At 44.0% G+C, this 20,127-nt stretch overlaps 1 protein-coding gene across 2 annotated transcripts in view; it reads right to left on the bottom strand.

The window, feature by feature from the left end:
* The window catches only part of MAF (MAF bZIP transcription factor), a 182,926-nt gene that overhangs the window by 103,813 nt on the left and 58,986 nt on the right, over nt 1-20,127 (bottom strand). Inside the window, exon 3 of one of the 2 annotated variants that reach the window (XM_064722822.1) lies at nt 17,359-17,849. The exons of the other annotated variant lie outside the window; for it this stretch is intronic. The gene's annotated coding sequence lies outside the window, so the exon portion shown is untranslated. Of the gene's footprint in view, nt 1-17,358; nt 17,850-20,127 lie in introns of those variants that run through there. 2 annotated transcript variants of the gene reach the window in all.

Raw genomic sequence — 20,127 nt, 5'->3', positions numbered from 1 at the left:
AACTTCACACAACTTACCTGCATCCTTTGAACCAGCAAAATCGAGTTGGAAATGCCACCAAAAGCCTGCCACAAAGAGTTCACCCACTTTTGGCAACTCTTTCCTGCTGTGTCCCCTCCAGGCACAGGCAAAATGAGACATTACCTGAAGCATGAGGGCTGAGGGGACCAGTACAGCCCTGGTCCCACCAGTCCATTTGCCCAGGGGGCTCACTGGGGCCACCACACCCCACCTGGGGGCATCCTCCTGCCCCCAGCCCCATGGCAAGGCACTCCCATCACAGGCCCCATCTTTAGGGGACAGGGACAGCAATGTCCCCACTGAAGGGGTTTGGCTGTGCTCTCTGGGCACTTTGCACTGCAGGAGTTACTCAGACCTCGACCTGGGGTCAGGGGTGTCCCTGCAGTGGGGACTGGGAAGGTGTTTGGGGGATCTCTGCTCCCAGTGTCCCCTCCCAGCACAGCTGTTTGCGCCGCAGATAGGAATCGCAGATTGATTAATTGATTAATCACACCTGCTAATTACATTGAACAAATAGGCAAAATTAATATTTGATGTAGGTCTCTAAAGAGACTGTATGGATCAATTTTCCACAGATAAGGCAGGAAAGCTCCTGCAGATAATACACAAAGCCTCCTGACTACAGATGACTGTGTCACACTGAGGCGATGGAGTGACGCCATCCCTCCCAGATCTGCTCATTTCTTGCTCCTGATTATTCAGGGCCCTGACTGGAACATCATACATGAGTTGTGTTTGCTAAGGCATGCACACATGCACATGTTCAAAGCTGGTTTCAGTGCCACTTGGCTGCTGTTCTTCAGGGAACTGAACATCAAAAACGCATCAAGATAATAAAAATAACAGATCAGCTGCATTTAATACATAAATCATTATTATAAGCACTGTTCTGCAGCTCAAGCTGACTTCAAGTCAAGCTTCCATTAACATGTAGCAAAAATATTGGTGTTTTTCAGAGGGTTGTAAAAATCCCCTTGCAGAACTCCTCTGACTGTGTGCACCCAAAGCCAGGGCAGCCTCACACAACAGGACAGCCATGGGCTGAAGCAGCACTTTCATCCTGTTTATGACCTTAAAAGGGGAAACTGCTCTCTTTTTGTTGTTCAGCCCTTTGCAAAAAGAAGCAAAGTTCAGCCCTCATTCACGTGCGTGCTGACCACAGGCACAGCAGCTCAACTGGAAGCATAACTCACATTTCCTGAGATGTGGGGGTCTTTTAGATGGAGGCAAAGTTTGTTCCAGTGACCCCTGTGACATTCCCTGGGATCTGTCCACCCCAGAGCCACCTCCCACGCTGGTGCTTCCTCAGGTTCTGGATTCCTTGGGGTGAAAGTTGCTACATAAATATACATTATTGTTATATACTTGTCATTGGGTTTCTGCCGTGATTTGATTGCTTCGAAAATGGATTTTAAAATGGATTTGTTATTGTGACAGTGCATTTCTTTTGTCTTGGTTTAATGTCTATTATCTAGTATAAATAACAGACTTTCTGCAAATCTAATTCCAGGTTTTTGCTTCCTATACCTTTACTAATCTAGAAAATCTGCTTGTATTAAGAAACTGCATCAGAAAGGAGTTAAAGCAGCATATCCTCATAAAGCTGCAATAGACATGAAATGTAATGAGAAATCCTACTACAAACAGACAGTGTTTTCAGTCTTGACTCTTTATTTATTAAACCTACTTTAGGAAATTCAGGCAATCTACATTTTGGGACCTGATGTGTTGTAGCTTTATAAAGTAATCTTTGGAGAACAAAGAACACCTTGTGGTTTTGTAGCAAATATTTCCTGACCTTAAAAGAGGGGATGCTTGATGCATAAAAACCCCAAAATGCCATTATTTTCAGGAGAGATGACAGCACTGGGGGAGCCTGGTACCAGACTAGGAGATACAGATACAGCAGATGCATGGAGAAGAGTGAAACTGGGTAGTGGTTGAACCAGATTTTGGCTTAGGCAGAGATTTCCCAGGACCTTTTAAAAACTGGACCTTACACTCTGGAAGATGAAATCAATGTATTTAAGGTCCTGGAACTGAAGTGCCCCAATTTGAAGACTCTTTAGCTCCTGAGTGCCTCTGAGGCAGGCAGTGCCATTGGTGCTGTGCACTATTATAGTTTTGAGCTCATGAGAGGATGGAGGTGCCACTGTGGGAACAGGGTGGAATAAAGGTGCCTGACTTCAAAATTGAAATCCAGAAAACTTCAGTTCAGCTGCCAGCAACTGTGAATCACCTGCTGTCCAGACACATTTCCCATTCCTCTGAGTGTCCTGGGTGCCTCAGTCCGGCTGCATTACAGATCAGCAGCTCGGTGCCAGGAGCAAAGGGCTCAGCAGGGAGTGGGGCTGCTGACTCAGTCCTGCCTCCAAACCGGGACCAGTTTTACCTGACCAGACCCTGCTGAGAAGACCTAGCTCCACTTCTGTAGGACATTTTTTTGGTGCAGGATTTTTGGGTTGCCCTGTGTGCTCTGACCTGCCCTGGGTGGGACAGGAGTCCCCAGATCTGTCCAGAGCTCTGCTCAATGCCCCTCACCAATGTACAGATCAGAACCTGTGACACTAGAACATCTCAAGCTGCTTTTTTTCAGGGGAAGTTTAAAGGTGGTTTCTCACCTCATGAATCAATTCACAAACTGTTATCATCTGAATCACTACTGTGCCCCTTGGTGCCCTCTCAGAGCAGATATGGACAATCCCTCTGGAAGAAACCCTCTCTGCTGGCTCTGCCTGCTGGGCACAAAGCACACCTGCCTCTGAGCAGCTTGGCACAAAGCAGAATGAGCTGAATAAAAGGCAACATTTAGGAACTAAAATTATGCATAAATTCCCAGGCATCTCACTGAAAATCATCTTCAGATGGATGTGGCTGACTCTTGGCCACACTCAGCACTTGCAGCTTGGGTCAAGCTGAGAAACTCTGCAGCCCTGGCTGCCCAGACAGAGCAGAAAGGAGCACGGCTGCAGCATCAGGGCAGTTTGTGTGCAAGGGTGCAATCACTTCGTCCCAGGAATGCAAACTCCTTGTGGATAGGAAATTCCTGGAATTCATGCTCTCATGATGCAAGGAGGAATGTGCCTTTAAAAATTCTCACAGTCACTTTATTTTCATAGCCTGGCAAGGAGTTTCATACGCTAATCGAGAAGGGAAGCACAGCACACCTTTAAATGAATATGGATAATATTTTTCTATTACCCTGATGATTATCACCTAAATTGACTTATAAAATGTTTAACACTTTATCCTGGCAGTGTTTTAGCACTGGAGAACTTTTTCCATCAGGGCCAGGTGAAGGATGACCTGGCAGCAAAGCAGTTGGTACCAGAGAATGGTGGGTCACAGTGGAGCTGCTGGATGACACCAACCCCAGACCTCATCCCAGGGCTTGTGTGCAAGCTGAAGAATTTGACAGCAGGCCTAGAGCTTTATCAGAAGGTGGCTCACAGCTGGTGCCTGTTCCTGACCCTGCTGCATGACATGTCCCCTCATGGGACCCCATAACAACGGGTGCAAAGGCAGATGCCACATCTTCATACCAAGGTAAGTGAAAAGGACACCACAGCTGCACAGAGTCATGGCACATGGGACAGGGGTATTTTATTTATCATCAGGGCATCCTTTGCCAGTCAGCTCCTATAAACCTTACAGCGACACAAGATTCTTACTGGCAGGCAAAACAGTTAGGTGTATACACAGTTCTCAGGGGAATAATGTGATTTCTTGTTCTTTTTACCAGCATTGTTTAACCAGGTCTGACAAACGTGTTTCTGAGAGAATGGAGTGCAGCTGGGTCGAGCAGAAGTGCTCGCCTGAGCAGGCACCTGCAGCATGCACTGGCTGGGTGTGCATCCCTGCCTGCAGATGCTGCTGCCTCCCAGGATTTCCTACAAAGTGTCTAAAAATCACCAATCTGTGTTAGGGTTAAATGACATTTTGCTCATCTGAGATTTCTTTTTGTAACTGGCACAGAGAGCAAGAAAGAGAGAGAAAACCTGAATAATTGAAAGGGAAGGATGGAGCAAATTTTTTTTTTAAAGGAAAGATCAGTTCTCAGTTGGCAAGAGGAAATCCTACCAAGAATATAGGGAGATAATACTGAGCTGCTATTATACCACTGCATCTCTCTGAGGAAAAAGTTCTCTCTCAATGGATCTGAAAGGATGTTTTAAGTGAATCAGTAAATGAACTAGTCTGGGGACATGAACAAAATATGTGTGTTTTCCAGTCTCTGAATATAAACAAACAAAGCATAAATATTCAGAAATTACTCCAGTTAGTCCTCTCAAAAACTCTTTGAGCAATGAGATAAATAATGTGGATGTTTGCAGTTCAGAGCAGATGATCTCTGTGGGGGAAAAAGCAGGAGAGGCAGGAGCTGTACTCCTCCTGTCCCAATCTTTGGTGATTTACTCACCCATCATCACAGCAGCCCGGCACAGAGCGCTGTCCACACCACATAAAGCTCAGTGCTAACATACGACACACATAATGGACCTGCTTGGAAGTCTTCACTTGAGGATTTATGAAGAACAATCTAATTATTCAACTCAGTGCTGCTCACTACCATTATTGCTCCTATTTAAAGCCTCCATGGAACAGGCCGTTTGTCTCAGGGGACAGACCTTGTCATAGCGGTTTTCATTGATAGAAATACACTCCTCAGTTTTGATAGCAACCCAGCTAATCCTGGAGAGACTTGGTAAACATATCTCACACTTGATAGGCCCAAGGAATTAGGCCTTGACAGCCCTGATTTTCCAGCAACAGAAAAATGGGGTTGCTTTACCAATAAACTCTAATTAAAGAGGAGCAAAGACCAACCCAAAGCCTCTGTTTGCTGCAACAGCACAAGGGCTCTGTGGCTTCCTCCTGCCTGTAATTGCTTCAGCATCCCGAAGGAGGGAGGGGGGTTGTCAGCATCCCCCCCATCAAACAGAGGTTGTTCTGTTATTTATAACCCTGGGATATGTAACAGACGAGAGGAGTCACCTTGGCGTAGCAAGTCTCTCCTGTAGCCTAACCTTGGGTGAGCAGCAGCAAGAGGAGCAGTGCAGTGGTGCCAGCGTGGCAGGAGGCAAAGGGGGGCATGGCCAGAATTCCCATTCTGCTCCAAGCACATGGCAAGGCCTCAGCAGAGTTCTCCATCTTCACTGCAAACAGTTTTCCTTATTTTAAATTTGCCTGAATATTTACTGGCTCAATCTGTATGGAGAATAATAGGTAAACATCCTTTGTTCCACTTCTCCTACCAATAGTTAGTGAAGGTTTGCATTTTTTCTGTAAATTATTTAAAAGTGGGGGTAATTTACATTTCCTAAAAAACAACTGGGGACTCACCAAATTCCTGTCACTGGCTGCTGGTACCCAGTCACACACTGCCTGTACCAAAGAGATGCTGAAGGATAAGAGTGTGTGGCTCTTATCAGACAACCCTAAATGAACAATTTTTCAGCCCTTCACATTACAAACCAAATGCTGTCCTGAGTGCACCCCTCTGCTTTGCACAGGCTGAGCAATGCCAGCACATCCTCCAGGATTTAAGGCTGTGATATTCAGGGGGACCTCAGGGAACAACTGATCAGGTTTTTAAAGGTGTTTAGATACCAAACTCCCATTGATTTTGAGACTGGCTACATGTGTGGAAATCTTGCTATTGCTTTGCTGTTTTATCTTTCTTTGCTCAAGGCAGTGCTAAGAATGATAGATGTGCCATAATTAAAAATATACATGGAAAGCTCAACCCACATATATCTGGCCTTCTTTATTTCTCTTCCACCTAGGAAGTCCAGACCTTTTTCTCAGTGTCAATATTGGACCATTTCTTTCCCTTGGATAAATTAGCTATTTTTTTCCAACATTCACACCACTTTTTGTGGTTCCTGATCTGAACCTAATCCCTAAGCTTTTGTCTTTTGAGTATGGGACTTGAATCCCACTCCACTGGGGCTTTATGTGCAGCTTCATTTTTGCTTTTATCTCTCCAGTTTTTGAAGGCTAAATGAGCAAAACCTGCTCAGAGCCCAACACCAGCCTTGGCAGGTAGCTCAGAGGTGCCTGCCTGGCTTACACAATAGTGGATGACACACAGCTCCTCAAAACTTTATTTTTGAGGCCACAATCACAAAAGCAATGACTTTCTGGCAACTCCTGAACATAAAGACTAAAACCATGGGCTTTTCCTGCAGACAGGATAGATGCTTGCAAAGGGTTTTGACCTACTTTTCTTTACCCATAATGCAGATCCCAAATGCTTTGGCTACTCATGGTCCGCATTCAAATGCTAAATGTTGCTGTGTGCTCCCACACACATGCTGTGGCCTGAGACAGAGCAGGAAAATTGTGGTATAAAAGTAGTAATCTGGATTCTAATTGTTGACTGGCACATGAATATTTGAACTGGAGAAGGTCATTTCTCATGCTGAATATGGTAAAAGGGTACAGGAGGGATAGAAACCTCTGAGGGTTAGAAAGAGTCAGTTTGAACAGAAATTTGTAGCCAAGGCAGCATCCCTGAGGAATGTTTTATAAGGGACGAGATGGGCTTGATTTTGCCCTCCTATCAGAGTGGCACCAGCATGTGCTTCAGTAATTTTTTATGTCCATCATTCTTACAGGAGGCTGGGGGCTGTGTTTCTGTGCTTCTCTGGTTTTGTTTATTTGTGGAAAATGTGTGATGAGATCCACAACCAGCCACCTGTTAAGGCCATTTCCATGCTGGAGCTGATACCCAAAAGTACCAAGTGCCTGAGGAACTGTCAGGGAAGAGAGCAGAAAACCAGTGATTGTTATAATACAACACACTTGTGATGACGTTTGTTGATTATCTAAAGATAAGCACCAAGTCCAACTCCACTTGCAGTCAACAAGAAGAACAAACTGCCTCAAAAGGGTAAATCAGCCACCTAAAGATGGAGGGATCCTGGAGGATTTGGATGCAGGAGATTGCTGATTTCTGAACAAGTGTCAAGCAGGATGCCCAAGCTACGCCAGAAGCCACCCTGATCCTACTCATGCATAAATTACTGGGAGCTCCTGCAGTTGCTGGAATAACGTGACTCGACTGTAAACATTGCAAGTAGAAATCAGTGATTTCTTTTTAAACACACTGCATGGAAACAAGATGAATGCAAGCCAAAAACCCATGTGGCTGTGTGATAGATCACACTGCATCACAGCTAGGAAGAAAAGGCTCATTCCTGGCTTCAGCATGGATGCTTGCTGCTGAAGGTAGTAAAAGTCCAGCTAAAGTTATTTTACTAGCTTGTAAGTAACAGCCCTCCCAGATCATAAATTACTTTCCTGTAGGAATTTACTGTTCAGGGTAAGATGAACAACTCTAAAAAGTAGCCTGATGATGCTGTCCAAATGAATTTCATTGCAATAGGATGAGGATTGTGGGATTTATGGTGTGGTTTTGTTCTGTACTCCCACGTTCCTGACAGGTTAAATCACCCAAGTAGCCAACTGGCCAGAGCCTGCTCCAGCCTGCTCTGGTGAGCAAGGTGGTGTAGTGAGCTGTAATGGGAAGTCTAGACCCCAAACACTCAATAGCTGAACATGGCAAAAACTTGGGCTGCTCTTTAGGGCACCATTTTCCCAGGACTCATCATGTTTTTGGATTGTGAAAAAGCTTAGCTGGAACCAGCAGAGACATGAGCTGGCAGAGCTTGGACCTGGGAGATGGAGAGAGCAGTCCCAGCTCCTTCTTGCATGAAACCTCCTTCTTTAATGAGCAGGGCACAGCAAACCCCAAACAGCCAGGAATGCCCATTCTAACAATGTTGGGGTGCTTCTCCCTGTACAGGAAGGAAGGAAGGAAGGAAGGAAGGAAGGAAGGAAGGAAGGAAGGAAGGAAGGAAGGAAGGAAGGATAATCAAGGTGAACCAGCTCACAGCAGTCCTGACTATAAAAGCCAGCCTTGAAGAACGTTATACTGGACTGAGCATAAAAATGTTGATCTACTACAAAAATCACTGGTTTAGCAGTAGATTATTTCCCTCCCTTCCAAGGAACAATTTCCCCTTTTTCCTCTTCCTTCCCACATACCTGCACACACAGAGTGACACTGATATTCTCTTCCCTTCAACCACCCCAAGCATGGATGGATACCCTGGGCACTCTGCTATTTCCCCCAGAGTGGTGGGGTCTGGTGGAGTTAACAGCAGAGGGCAAAACAAAACCCACTGCACAAAGTAGATTCCAGTGGAAGAAACTCTTGCACTGAAGAGTATTTAGATAGTGAGACACAAATATGTGAAGCCTTCCCTTGGGGAAAAAAAAAATTAGCTTCATTGCGTCCTCCAGCCTGCCTAAATCTTTTGGCACATTTCTGAATATTGCTGCGCTAATGAGGTAAGGAGCAGCCAACATCCAAATAAATTCTAGCAAGAAGTTCCAGTTTACTTTTAAGTCATTGACTCTCTTAGGAGGAGGTCAAGGCAAAGTTATTTGGTCGTGGTTTTTCTTCTGCTTCCTGTTTTAAGTTACCAAGTTCTTGTACCGTCAAAAAAACTGCTGACTTCTACCCCTCAGGTGTCTGGGCTAAAGTGGAAAATGAGCTGCTCTTTCTTTCCCCTCCTCCTCTCTCTCTCTGTCTTCCTCCCTCTGTGTGCTACTTTGGGGTTGTCTGAGGGACAGGTACACAGCAAACAGCCCTCAGAATATCCTTAAGGGACAGGACATACAGATTTTACAGATTTTAAAGTACAGTTGGGAAAGAAATTGGCCCCTTTAAGGCTCCTCTGAATACAGCAAGAATACAAGAACCCCAAGTAACACAGAGCCAGCTCTGGAGATGGACCTGGAGACCAGAGATGGACACTGGAGCCTTCAGACCTCAGCCAGATGGGATTTCTCACTGTCCAAGTTTTGATAGTGTTAAGATCTGACAAATTACTCCAACTTGTTGTGACTACAGCCATACCTGACACTCAGATGAAATTTGGGTCCACATTTTTACAAATTTCAAAATGTGGATTCTTTTTTTCTTGAGTCATATGTTTTTAAATGACTGTCTAAGATTCACAGAAAAGTCAGCACAGGATAACTCCCCTGAATAAGTTAAAGCCTCTCCTGACCTCACTACTAAAGTATTTGAGGCACTAAATGAAACAAGGCATAAGTGAAAAAAAAAAAAAAAAAAGGTTCTGTGGACATGCTACAGCATCTCTTTATCTTCACAGCCTGGAGAGGGTGGAGCACGATTAGCTCATCTGTGAGAAATTTGGACAGGCAAGAAGCTTCAATCAGTACAACATTCAGCTCCCGACCAGGATCCTGCTGCCCCATGCATGGCAGGTTAGAAAGCATCAGCTGAGCAGGGAGCTCATTGATGGAGGGGGATGTGGTGGCCAGACAAGTGAGTGGCACCCACAGGGGATAAGGACACAAGGAGAACAGATGCCAATAGATGCCCTGGTGGTGATCAGGTTCAAATCACCCAGTACAACCTCAGCATTGATGACTTCCTGAACACGGAGCAGGTAGCAAAGGGAACTGTCACACCTGCAATGACTCATTCTTCTTTCCCTATGTTCCTATCAGACGGAAAATATAGAGAGCCACACAGATTTTGCAAAAGGCCAGGTTTTAGCTGCCTGCAAGTCTGTCTCTCCAAGAAGTGACACTGTTCCTCACCCTCTGCTAGAATGGGGTAAACCTTCCAGCCTTGGTGCAGGTTCATGGCAATCCTCAGTTTGCATTCTCACCCAAAAGGGGTTTTTTGAGGAATGGAAGCAGAAAGAGATATTCCCAGGCAGCTGGATGTGAGAGTATTTCAATATCCGCTCATCCAAGCTTTAATCTCTAAATTGCAAAAACATTAACATTATTGATTGATCAGACATCAATCCAACAGGAAATTTAATTAAATTAAAATGTGTCACTGAGCAGTCCTCACACTGTCACGTATAAATCTTTGGAAATAAGTAGACAAAGACAGAAGCGATTGATACCATGTTCCCAGCTCAATTTATCCCCCACCATTTTATTTTCCCACTGATCCCCAGTGTGCTCACAGACTCACAGGGGGACAGCTTCATCTGCAGGGTGTCCACCCAGCACCAGAGCCCTCCATGTCCACTGCATGTGGGTATTTACAGGATGAGCCAGGATTGTGTTGTCAGCTGGATGAGCTAGGATTGAATAGGCTCAAACCAGAGCTCAGATGAGCTAGGACTGAACAGGCTCAAACCAGATGGCTCTGGGGAAACAAACTTATTTCAAGGCACTGTTATGGGGCTCCCCTTAACTCATCCCTGCTCCTCCTTGTAGCAGATTTGTCCCCATAGGCAGGAGGGTCCCAGAGAAAGGCTGAGAGGTCCCTTACATTAAATAATTTATTCCTGGGCTGAGCATTTTGAAGCATCCAGCAGTGCCAGAGTCCCCACCAGAGCACAGACGTGTGTGGGTAATAGCAAGGTGCTGAAATGGATGATTAAGAAACAACTCTGTACCACAACTTCTTTGGAGTACTATAAATCATTACAGCTGACTGAATAACACAAAAAGAGATTAAGAAATATTTTCTCCAATTCATTTCTGAACAGCAGTGGGTTTGGTTTGCTGTCACTTATGACAGGATGATATTTACTGTAATTTATTATTACTGTTGCTGCTGTTCCAGCAGCCACTGGCTATTCATAAGGAAGTTTGAGAAGCTCGGAAGTTCATAGAGTTGGTGAATTTTTTTGCTAAAGTGTTTTTTTCTACCTGACAGGGTGTTGTTTTTTCCCCAACATCTGTTATTCTCCTTCCCAAGTGCCAGTGTCCTGAGGGGAAACCAAGGGGCCGCACGTGACTGCGCTCACGCACTGGGGGACAGGGAAGAGCAGAAGGGAAGGAGTCAGCAAATGGTGCTGGGTGAGATGGCTTTGCTTTCAATGCAGCATGGGGAAGGAAGGAAGGGAAATCCAAATCAGTATTTACAGACAGAAAAATCCAGCACTAAGCATTTTGCAGAAAGAAGACAAACAAACATTTGGTTACCCAGGTGAGTGGTACCCGCCACGCTCACCATGGAGTGTACAGACTCCTGTAGACCCTCTGCCTCTCTGTCTGTCCAGCACCAAGCTGCTTGTGAGTGCTGCTGCCTTCAGAAACCATTTGAATTATTTCAGGGTTTGCTCCCTCTAATCTTACCAAATCCAAACTCCAATTCCATTTCTTGAGAGCCGTCCTCAAAACAAATACTGAGGTAATACCAATTGGCTTGTGACTAGATGTGAAAATAGAGCTGTCTCAGCATGGAGTCCCACAGACAGGGCACAGATTTTTGCTGTCTCCACCTCCCACTTGCAGCACAAGTACAATTTTCATGCCTCTGTCAGAAGTGCCAACCTGGGGAAGTTGCAATGAGCAAGCAAGGAGAGGAGCGATGAATTAACTTGACAACAGCAATTGCTGTGATAAATCTCTTAAGAGTTTGATCCATAAATATTTGCTTCTCTGTGGTCCATGATAGGGGTGGCAGTTTTTGGGGTCTCCAGCAGCACGTAGTGTGTGTTTCAGCTCAGATGCATATCTACTTTGCAAAGGAAAATCCCCACAGCACAGAACAGACAAAGTGAGCTTAGCTGCATGGGGAAATGGATCTGGAACTGCATTTAGAGACAGTGATTTATATATAAATTATAAAGTGTGTCAATTCCCGACACCCATTTATATGGAGTTTGTCAGACCCAGCTCTGGAACGTGTATTGCCTGCAGAAACCATACAGAAAACCTAAGAGGCTGCTGTAAACCCTGGCGTGTGAAAGGCCCCAACCCAGGATTTAATGGATTAGTAAGGCTGAAAAGGACCATCACAGTCATCTGGTTTTGCTTCCTATGTAACACAGCTGAAGAACTTCACCCACTCATTTCAGCATCAAAGCCATAACTTCTGCTGAAGCTATTGCATAGCTTTAGAAAGACACTCTTGATTTAGAGACTGAAAGCAATGCTCAATCCACCACATTCCTAAGCCAAATGTTCCAGCCATTAACTACTCTTGCTATTAAAAAGGCACACTTTCTGGGCAATTTTATCTAACACCAGCTTCATACAGTCAGATCCTGCTCCATCCTTCCTCACTGTATTAAAGAGCAGGTAATGGTCAGGTTTAAGTTGTGTGCAATGTCCTATGAATCACTGCATGGTTCTCAGACAGTCTTGGAAAAACACCACCTGAGAGGATTTATGAATGCACAAATAATGGACAATATCATTTGCAAGAGAATAACCAGAAAAATCCCCTCTCCTCTGATAAAAACTTCTGTATATTTCTGTGTGTATATCTGTGTTTCATTTTGCTTTTAATCTGATAACTCTGAGATGATATGGACAAAGAGATATAGGTAAATATGTGTCACACAGATCTCTCCCCCAGAACATTAGTAGAGGCATAATTCTGTGCATCAAAGCACAGTCTGTGTCACATCCAGCACAGACACTGAACAATGTCCCTTTAGAAAGGGCAGAGGGTGAGAGTAGCTTTATGACACTATTGATTTATTCTGTGCCTGCAGTTAAAAACTATACCCAGACAGACAATAAAAATAACTGCTCTAACCATATAACAGCTTCCTGCTACTAAAATGGATTTTACACTTAAAGGCATGGAGGGCTTTTCTTTTTTTCCTTAAGTCTCAATTATGACTTTTTCTGAATAAATGGAAATGAGAAATTGTCAGAACTGGTTTAATTCTGATGTTGTACTTTTTTTTCTGCTTGCCTCTCTGTTTGAAAAGGCCAGGATTATTTTCCCATTGCAAAGTTGTGTTGTAAGTGCACTAGTAGGCACAGTAACCTGGTATTAATCAGACCAGATAATTTGGTGCACAACTTCTACATGAAGAAATGGGCAATGGTAGTTTGGAATGGATGTATCATAAGAATTAAAATTGATTATGGTCTGTGTGGTCAACAGGATGAGCTAGGATTGAGGTTGTGACCTTAGATTTGAATGATAAAATAATATCTGGAGCAGCAGAATCATCTCCCAGACTACATATTTTCATCCCAAGGACTCCATAGCTTTGCACACTGAGATTTGGGCAAACTGCAAGTGTTTTGCTACACAACACTGGTGTCTTAAGCAGGTTCCTAACAGGCTTCTATTGTAATTAGCCAGTTTCCATGATAATAGAGATGGAATCTTAAAAATGGAAGCCCTGGACTGTATGGACATGAATGGATCAATGAAATGTTTTAAGACCATATAAGCCTCCCCTGAGGTCTTTATCAAGATCCCTGAAGCTGCTGAAAGAAATGAAGATGGCAGGACAATGGATCTGTGAGGTGGCACCAGAGGCAGCTGGAGAGGTTCTGTATCTCTGTTAGGACAGTTTTGGCTAGAAATGAAAATATTCTGACCAGGGGAATTATTGATCTGAAACCTGGGCTTTTTTTTAGTCAGCAGGGCCAGTTCTCTGCTCCAGTTTATCAGTTCACAAACAGAACCCATAGGCACAAAACACAGGCAGTGAGGTGACACAAATGAAAGCCCAGAACAGAAGGGAAAATCCCAAACTGTGTGAAAGACAGTGTGAGACAGGATGAGGTGGTCAGGTAGAGCAAGGAGAGATGTGCACCACAGCCTGTTTCTCTGCAGAATGGAGATGAGCAGCCTGAGTGCATGAGGTCAGACAATATAAGGAAGAGAACATTGGGCTGGAAAAAAGTGCTCAGAAAGGGAAAAAGAAAAGGAGGAGGAATCTACTATTCAAGTGTCATTCCCTTTCCAAAGGTTTTATGATTTGGGAGATACTGCCTGAATGACACATAATGTGAGATATTGTAATGTGATCTCCTGTCCCTGGAGATGCTCTCAGAAATTGGATTATTACATGAGCATGGCTTTTATAGAAGTGAGCAAACATAGTAATAAATGAACTCAAAGAGTGAGAAAATCAAGATTAGACTCTTCACATTTGGCTGGGGGATTTTTTTCACTTACTTATGCTCTGTGATAAAGCTTAGATACATTAATTAACTTGCTTTAAAATTGACTTATTGAATATGTTTGGAAGATACATTTTTGTTTCAATCTGTAAAACATACAAATAGGAATGTTTACACTGAAAATGACTCTGTGGAAATTGTATACTTTCACCCTAAAGAGAGAAGACTTTTTTCTGCTTGGTTTTCACATGTCCTTTTGGTGGTTCTGGTGTTGGAAACTTCATTTCTTGCAGTGGGGGTCATTGCCTGCTGAAACCCTCATGGGACATGACACTGAAAGCAGGAGTCTGATTTCCCTGATTTTCATGTAGTGGTCAACAGAAAATATCTAAGATGGAATTAAAATTTTCCTTTCAGCTACAGGTCCACTGGATCTTCAACTCCTCTGGACAAGCCAGGATCTGGCCCTTGAGTGCTTACACACAGCTCCTCCCTCACCCGGGATTTGTCACACAATTTCAAGAGCACAATTTCCCGATGAATCATTCCTCTCTGTTCCTTACACCTCACCTTTATTTTTATTACTTTTTGGGAGCATGATTGTTTTACAACCTTTCAATCATCAGCCTCTTCTGAGGGTTCCAAATGTTGAAGCAGTTCCAAACCCACGTGGTTTGAGGACTCAGCTCTCAGAGCTGTTTCTCCACGCGCTGCTGTGGGACGCCTGTGCAAAGACATCAGGGATGGCTCCCAAATCCCACCTGCATGGATGGCTGCTCTCCAGCTCCCTCCATGCCTGCAAGGCTCAAAAACAGCTCACACAGGACTTTAAATGGGGGTTCATGGCCCATTGAAGAGGGTTGCACCAGAGCTTTGTCAGCCTGTGGTGAAATCTTCACCCTCTGGCTGGGATGCTTAAATGGGAGAAGAATTTCTCTCTGAAAGTCCCAACAATCTCTGCAATGTTGGAAAAAATCTTTATGGGGGAGTGATCCCTTCTGGTGCTTTTCAAAGCCTGCTCTTCAGAGTAGCAGATATATTTATATTGGAGGTGGGTTGCTAAGTACAGTAACTACTCCACAGGAGCCAGGCACAACAAACCAGCTCCTCAGGTCTGATGCTGTGCTTGAGTGTGGATGGCTCCACAGCTCAATAAGTGTGACAAAACATGAATCCTGAGTAGGGAATTATTTAAGGTAGCTGTGGCATCTGAGGGTTTATGCAGTGAAGATGCTTTGCAGGAGCTGGTCTCTCCCTGAAGTAATGAATAGACTGATGAGTTTTATCAGGGAAGGGAACCATTCTTGATATCTGCTGGTACAGGTCAGAACACTGGGTATGTCTTTGGTGACATAATAGATAATGAGTCATGGAATAATGAGTCATGGCCTAATCAAAGGGGAAAAGGCCGTGTCTTACCTGGTGTGGCCCCATCTTGCAGATTTACTACACTTATGCAATGTGAGCACTCCAAAAACTTGTGTCAGGACCAAATCCTAGAACTTGTCTGGTTCTGGGATTTTATGTTAGATCTAGGAGCTTGTTTCAGCACAGCTTTCTGGGGGATGAAGCAAATGCATTCTGCCACATCCATCCCCCCTAAAACAGCAGTGAAAGAGAAGTAGATATGTTTCATCTTCCTTCACTTCCAGCTGAAATTTTCATTTGGGAAAGAAACAGGCTGAACAGAAAAAATGGGAGATAAAGCTGAGAGATCTGAGTGGCTGTGACCGTTTGTAACTTAGTGAGCTGGTCTTTGAGAAGTACTCTGTCCACTAGCTGGATGCCAATTGCCAAGAGATGCTATCAGTTGATTAAAACACAGCCTGCCAGCTTCCTGCTTGATAAAACTAAGTCCAATCTGATTGGGAATTCTCAAATCCATTACAGAATGGCTAGCCCATCACTTAAATCAGCATACACCATTTCCCCATGAATCATCAACATACTTGGGTAATATATTTGCAGCAGCTAAACCCTGACAAAAACACTGACAGTTTGTCAGAAAGGTCCCTGAGCTCCGGATCCTGGGGGTGGGAAATGGCAGGACCGTGAGGGTTTCCTGTTGTTCCCTGCTCAGCTGGGTGAAGGTCATTTCCTCTCCTCTCTCACGCAGAAGAAGCTGAACCCTCAACCTTTGAAGGTGTGTTCTGTGAGCTCCCAGAAGCAGCAGCCAGCCCATGCAGGGAGCCCTCTCCTGCAGGGCCATGCTGGCAAGGGTCACTCTCCAAAGAGGAGGGCTGGTCAATACATTTGTCTCCTGGCAGGTAAATAAATTAATCCCAGCAAAAAGAAAAAACAGAGGAAAAAAAAACCCATCATGAACTATTACAAATCAGTCTTACACTTTATTTCTTCTGCATGCTGTAATACAGAAAAAAACCCCAAAAATAAAACAAAACCACCAAAAACCCAAATCCAGGGTGCAGAGCCAGGCCAGCATTCCTGCAGAGGAAGGAAGGGGCATGCTGCCAAACCCATTAAAGATAATCCACTAGAGGGTTGGAGTGTTTAAAAAAGCCTCTTTTGTTGGCTTTTTGGAGGGTTTTATATCTGCTGAGTTGGAGGTGGGTGCCCAACCCCAGGTACACAACAGTGTTTGGACATCAGCTGCAATGTATCCTTGATCATCCCAATGTGATAGATGGAAGGGTTATTCAAGGAATTGCTGTGGGACCCTTGCTAGCTAAATAACAACCCTGAAATACCAGAGGAACAAGTCAACCCCAGTAAAGCCATAAAATCTTCATTCCTTAACAGAAATAAGACCTTAAGAGGGGAGCAAACTGATGCAAAATCTGAAGAAAGTGAGCAAATGCAATAAAATTTGGAGGCCATTTATTGCTTATCAGGTAAACAGCAGATTATGATGAAATAATGAAGCCAGAAAGATAAGTCCTAATCACAGGAATTCTCAGATAATGCTTTGATAGGTGCTGTTATCCTCCAACTCCACCACTTCTCATCCATGTCCTTTTGCATTCTATCTCCATGTCCCTCCCTTGATTCTCCTTCCACTTCTTTTTTTTTTTTTTTTGTGTTATAATTAAACATTGTAAGATCTACTTGTGAAATGGATGGATAATACAACAGTTTCTTGTAAAATGTCAATACATTATCTGGTGTAAAGTCAGAGTAACTCCATCTCTGGTCTCAATACATTTTATTTACAAGAAAATGCATAAGCAGAAGACAAATTTCTACTGTTTGCACAGTTTCAAAAACATAAATTAAAACAATAAGGAGTTGTTTGTGCTCTCCTTTAAATTGCTGTGAGTCAGAGATGTCTCTCCAGAGCTGACAGTGACTTGGAATAGGTGAAGTAAAGCAGAGATTCACAGGTACAGTTTCCTCATTTAAATTAACACAAAGCGAGAGGACAAAGAGGCTCCCAAAATTCTGTCCTTGTGGTTCAAATTTGAATATATGTTTTTAAAGCTGGCCAAGCAACTGAAATTAAACCTCATGTAATTAAGTTCCAGTAATTTGAGCAGAAAGTAGTCCTGGGAAAGTTAGGAGGTTGGAAACACTATGATGAAGAAGATATATTGGATTTTTTTGTGCCATTCCTATCACATCAGAAGTCCATAAAGAGGAAATTTAGGGTAAGTGAAGAGTTTTCAGTCTCTGGTGTGCAGACCCCAAAGGTCCATGGACCAAACCACACAAGCTGTTTGGGTGGCGTGTTCCCACCTGAAGTTTTCAGTGTCTCTTCAAGTTTTCTGTACAGGACCGTGACACTGCCCCAAAGTGTCCATCCTCAGGGTGCTGCTGCCTTCTTCTCAAACTCATGTGGCTTTGCTCTCTGCTCCTTACACCCACCAGCAGTCCTGGCTTACCTCCTGCTGCTGCAGAAACTTTTGGTCTCCTCATGGTGCAGATCTATAAGCAGTGTGATCTCCTCTGCATCCAGGCATCACCACTCCGGCTCTTCTGGGAGACTAAGGTTGGAAATTGGAAAAGGGATCACAAAAAGTGATAAAAGTAGAAGTAAAAAAAGATCAGCAGCAAGGAGGAACAGCTACAGAAGACTGGGCAGTTACTAAATAAAAAGGAAAATGAGCCAGGAGAAGCCTTGGTGGAAGAAAGAGAAGTAGTGGTTCAAGAGCTGCCAGCCACCAGCGAAAAGGGTGCCACATAAAGCAGATGACCCTCCCTAAAGCACAAGCCCCACTCCAGGCTGGTATTGGAGCTCTGGGAAGTTTGACATCCTTCCTCTTGCAAAGCAGGGTGACAGACACCCTGAAGGACTTTGTGGTGGTGTGGCTGCCCCTTGGATCAGAGCACTGTGTCCCACCAAGCCCTGGCTTGCTTTTGGAGAGAGCTCCCCACTGGCTCTCCTCTGGAAGGAATATGTGAGCATTGAAGCCATTCTGCAGCTGGACCAGTGCCCAACAAATGGAGACAGCCAGGAGATTACAGCAAAACCACCCCAAAGGGAGACACAAGTGTAAACAGAACTGAAGCATAACCCAAGAGAAACAAGGCTACTGTTAGTTGCCTTAAATTCACTCAATATATCTGGGGGTAAACTGTTGGGGATTTAGAACATAAAAACGTTGAAAAAAGATATTTTTTTGTAACATGCTGCTATTTTAGGTCATATTGAACCTTCAACATTTGCACACACTTCAGCTAACATCAGTGTGATCTGTACTTAACAAACACAGTGTGCCCAACGATGACTGAATTACTCAGGAGGAACTACAATTGATAAGACAATGATTTATGGACCTATTGTTTTCTAGGTTCTTGTAAATAATCCTAATTGGTGTTAATCATCCACCCTCTGCTTTGTGTTATCACCAGGCAAAGTACACTTCCTAAAGAAGCTATTTAGGGCCATAATCCTTCTGAAAGGCAAGACAGCTATTGACTTCCACAGGACCTGCATTGAGGTGCTCAACCAGGGAAAACAACTCTGGAATATTAGCAAAACACATCACACTGTGTTCCATGCTTGCACTGAAATTTTCCAATAAACTCCCTGTAAATTCAGCGTGTCCCAGTAATCCCTTCCACGTGGGCTTCATGAATTGTGTCTCCAGCCTTTCTCCCAGCTCAGAAATGCACACAGCAGGTTCGTTTGCTGATGTTTCTTTACTGCCAGTGTGCAGCTCCTGCCTGCATCCCCTTGGCACGGGCTGGCTGTGTCAAACCTGACAAAAGCTGCTTTGGAAGGAGGGCAGACACCTGCACCAGGACCTGGTGTTTTTCTGTCTCTGATTTTGTTGTTGTGCCTTAAAAAGTGCTTTGATTTTTGGTGCTCCACTGTTTGTCACTCCATGCCCTTGTCACAAGGGAGCTGTGGCACTTGAGGCCCCCTTCCCTGCTGGTTTTGGGTGTAAGGTTTGGTGGGCTCAGTTCTAGCATACAGATCAGTTTGCTTGACTTTAACAGGTCTGCACTTTAAATAACACTTAAATAGCATTCTAGAGGGTGCAGTCACACACTGCTTGCTTATGGAAACTACAAGGAAACCAGACAGTTTTTCAATTTGTGTATCAAAGAGAAGGAGATTTACACATAAAAGGGTGAATTATTTTGATTTGTAGTTTTCAAGCCACTATACATTCTCCAACATAAGTGCTCCCTTGTCTCTGCTTTCTGATAGTTCATATCAGGTTCAGTGGCCTAGATTCTCAAGAGTGGTAATTTTGGAGGCCAATATTCCTCAGTGCCAACTCAAGGTGCCTTAAAGAGACCAGATATTGTTAAGATACTCTGTATCTTTGGCGAATAGAACCATTTTAGCACCTCTCAAACTTGACATCCCAAAGTGACAGTGTGAACAATCCTCAGGGGTGGGTTGGCCTGAGGAATAAAGCTTTCCCCCACCACACCATCCCTTCCACTGACACTGGTCCTCACAATATCATACCCCCACCACCATTAAAGATTCCTGCAGAGTCAACACCACCAGTCCTTTTTGACATTCTCAACCACCAAACATCCTAAATAACCTACAAAAAGAGCTCATTTCCTCAGCTATTTCATCTTTTAAGTAGCTATAAGAGAAAAGTCTTCTAAGGCATAAGGCTAGATAGCCAAAATCTAGCTATATGGTATTTGAGGGAGAGGAGGGGAGAAACCCTATCCCATTATCTGCATTATCCTGTTACCCTTGGATGTCTTCCATGTACTTGGAAAAGCAATGCCCCATTCTTGAGGCTTCACATTGCAGCCACTGCCTTTTTGGCAGAAGAAGGGTGGATGTGG

This window comes from Zonotrichia leucophrys, chromosome 11, assembly GCF_028769735.1.
Source record: "Zonotrichia leucophrys gambelii isolate GWCS_2022_RI chromosome 11, RI_Zleu_2.0, whole genome shotgun sequence".
NCBI lineage: Eukaryota > Metazoa > Chordata > Aves > Passeriformes > Passerellidae > Zonotrichia > Zonotrichia leucophrys.
Note: the sequence above shows the minus strand (reverse complement) of the source record. Positions and strands in the feature narration are given on the sequence as shown.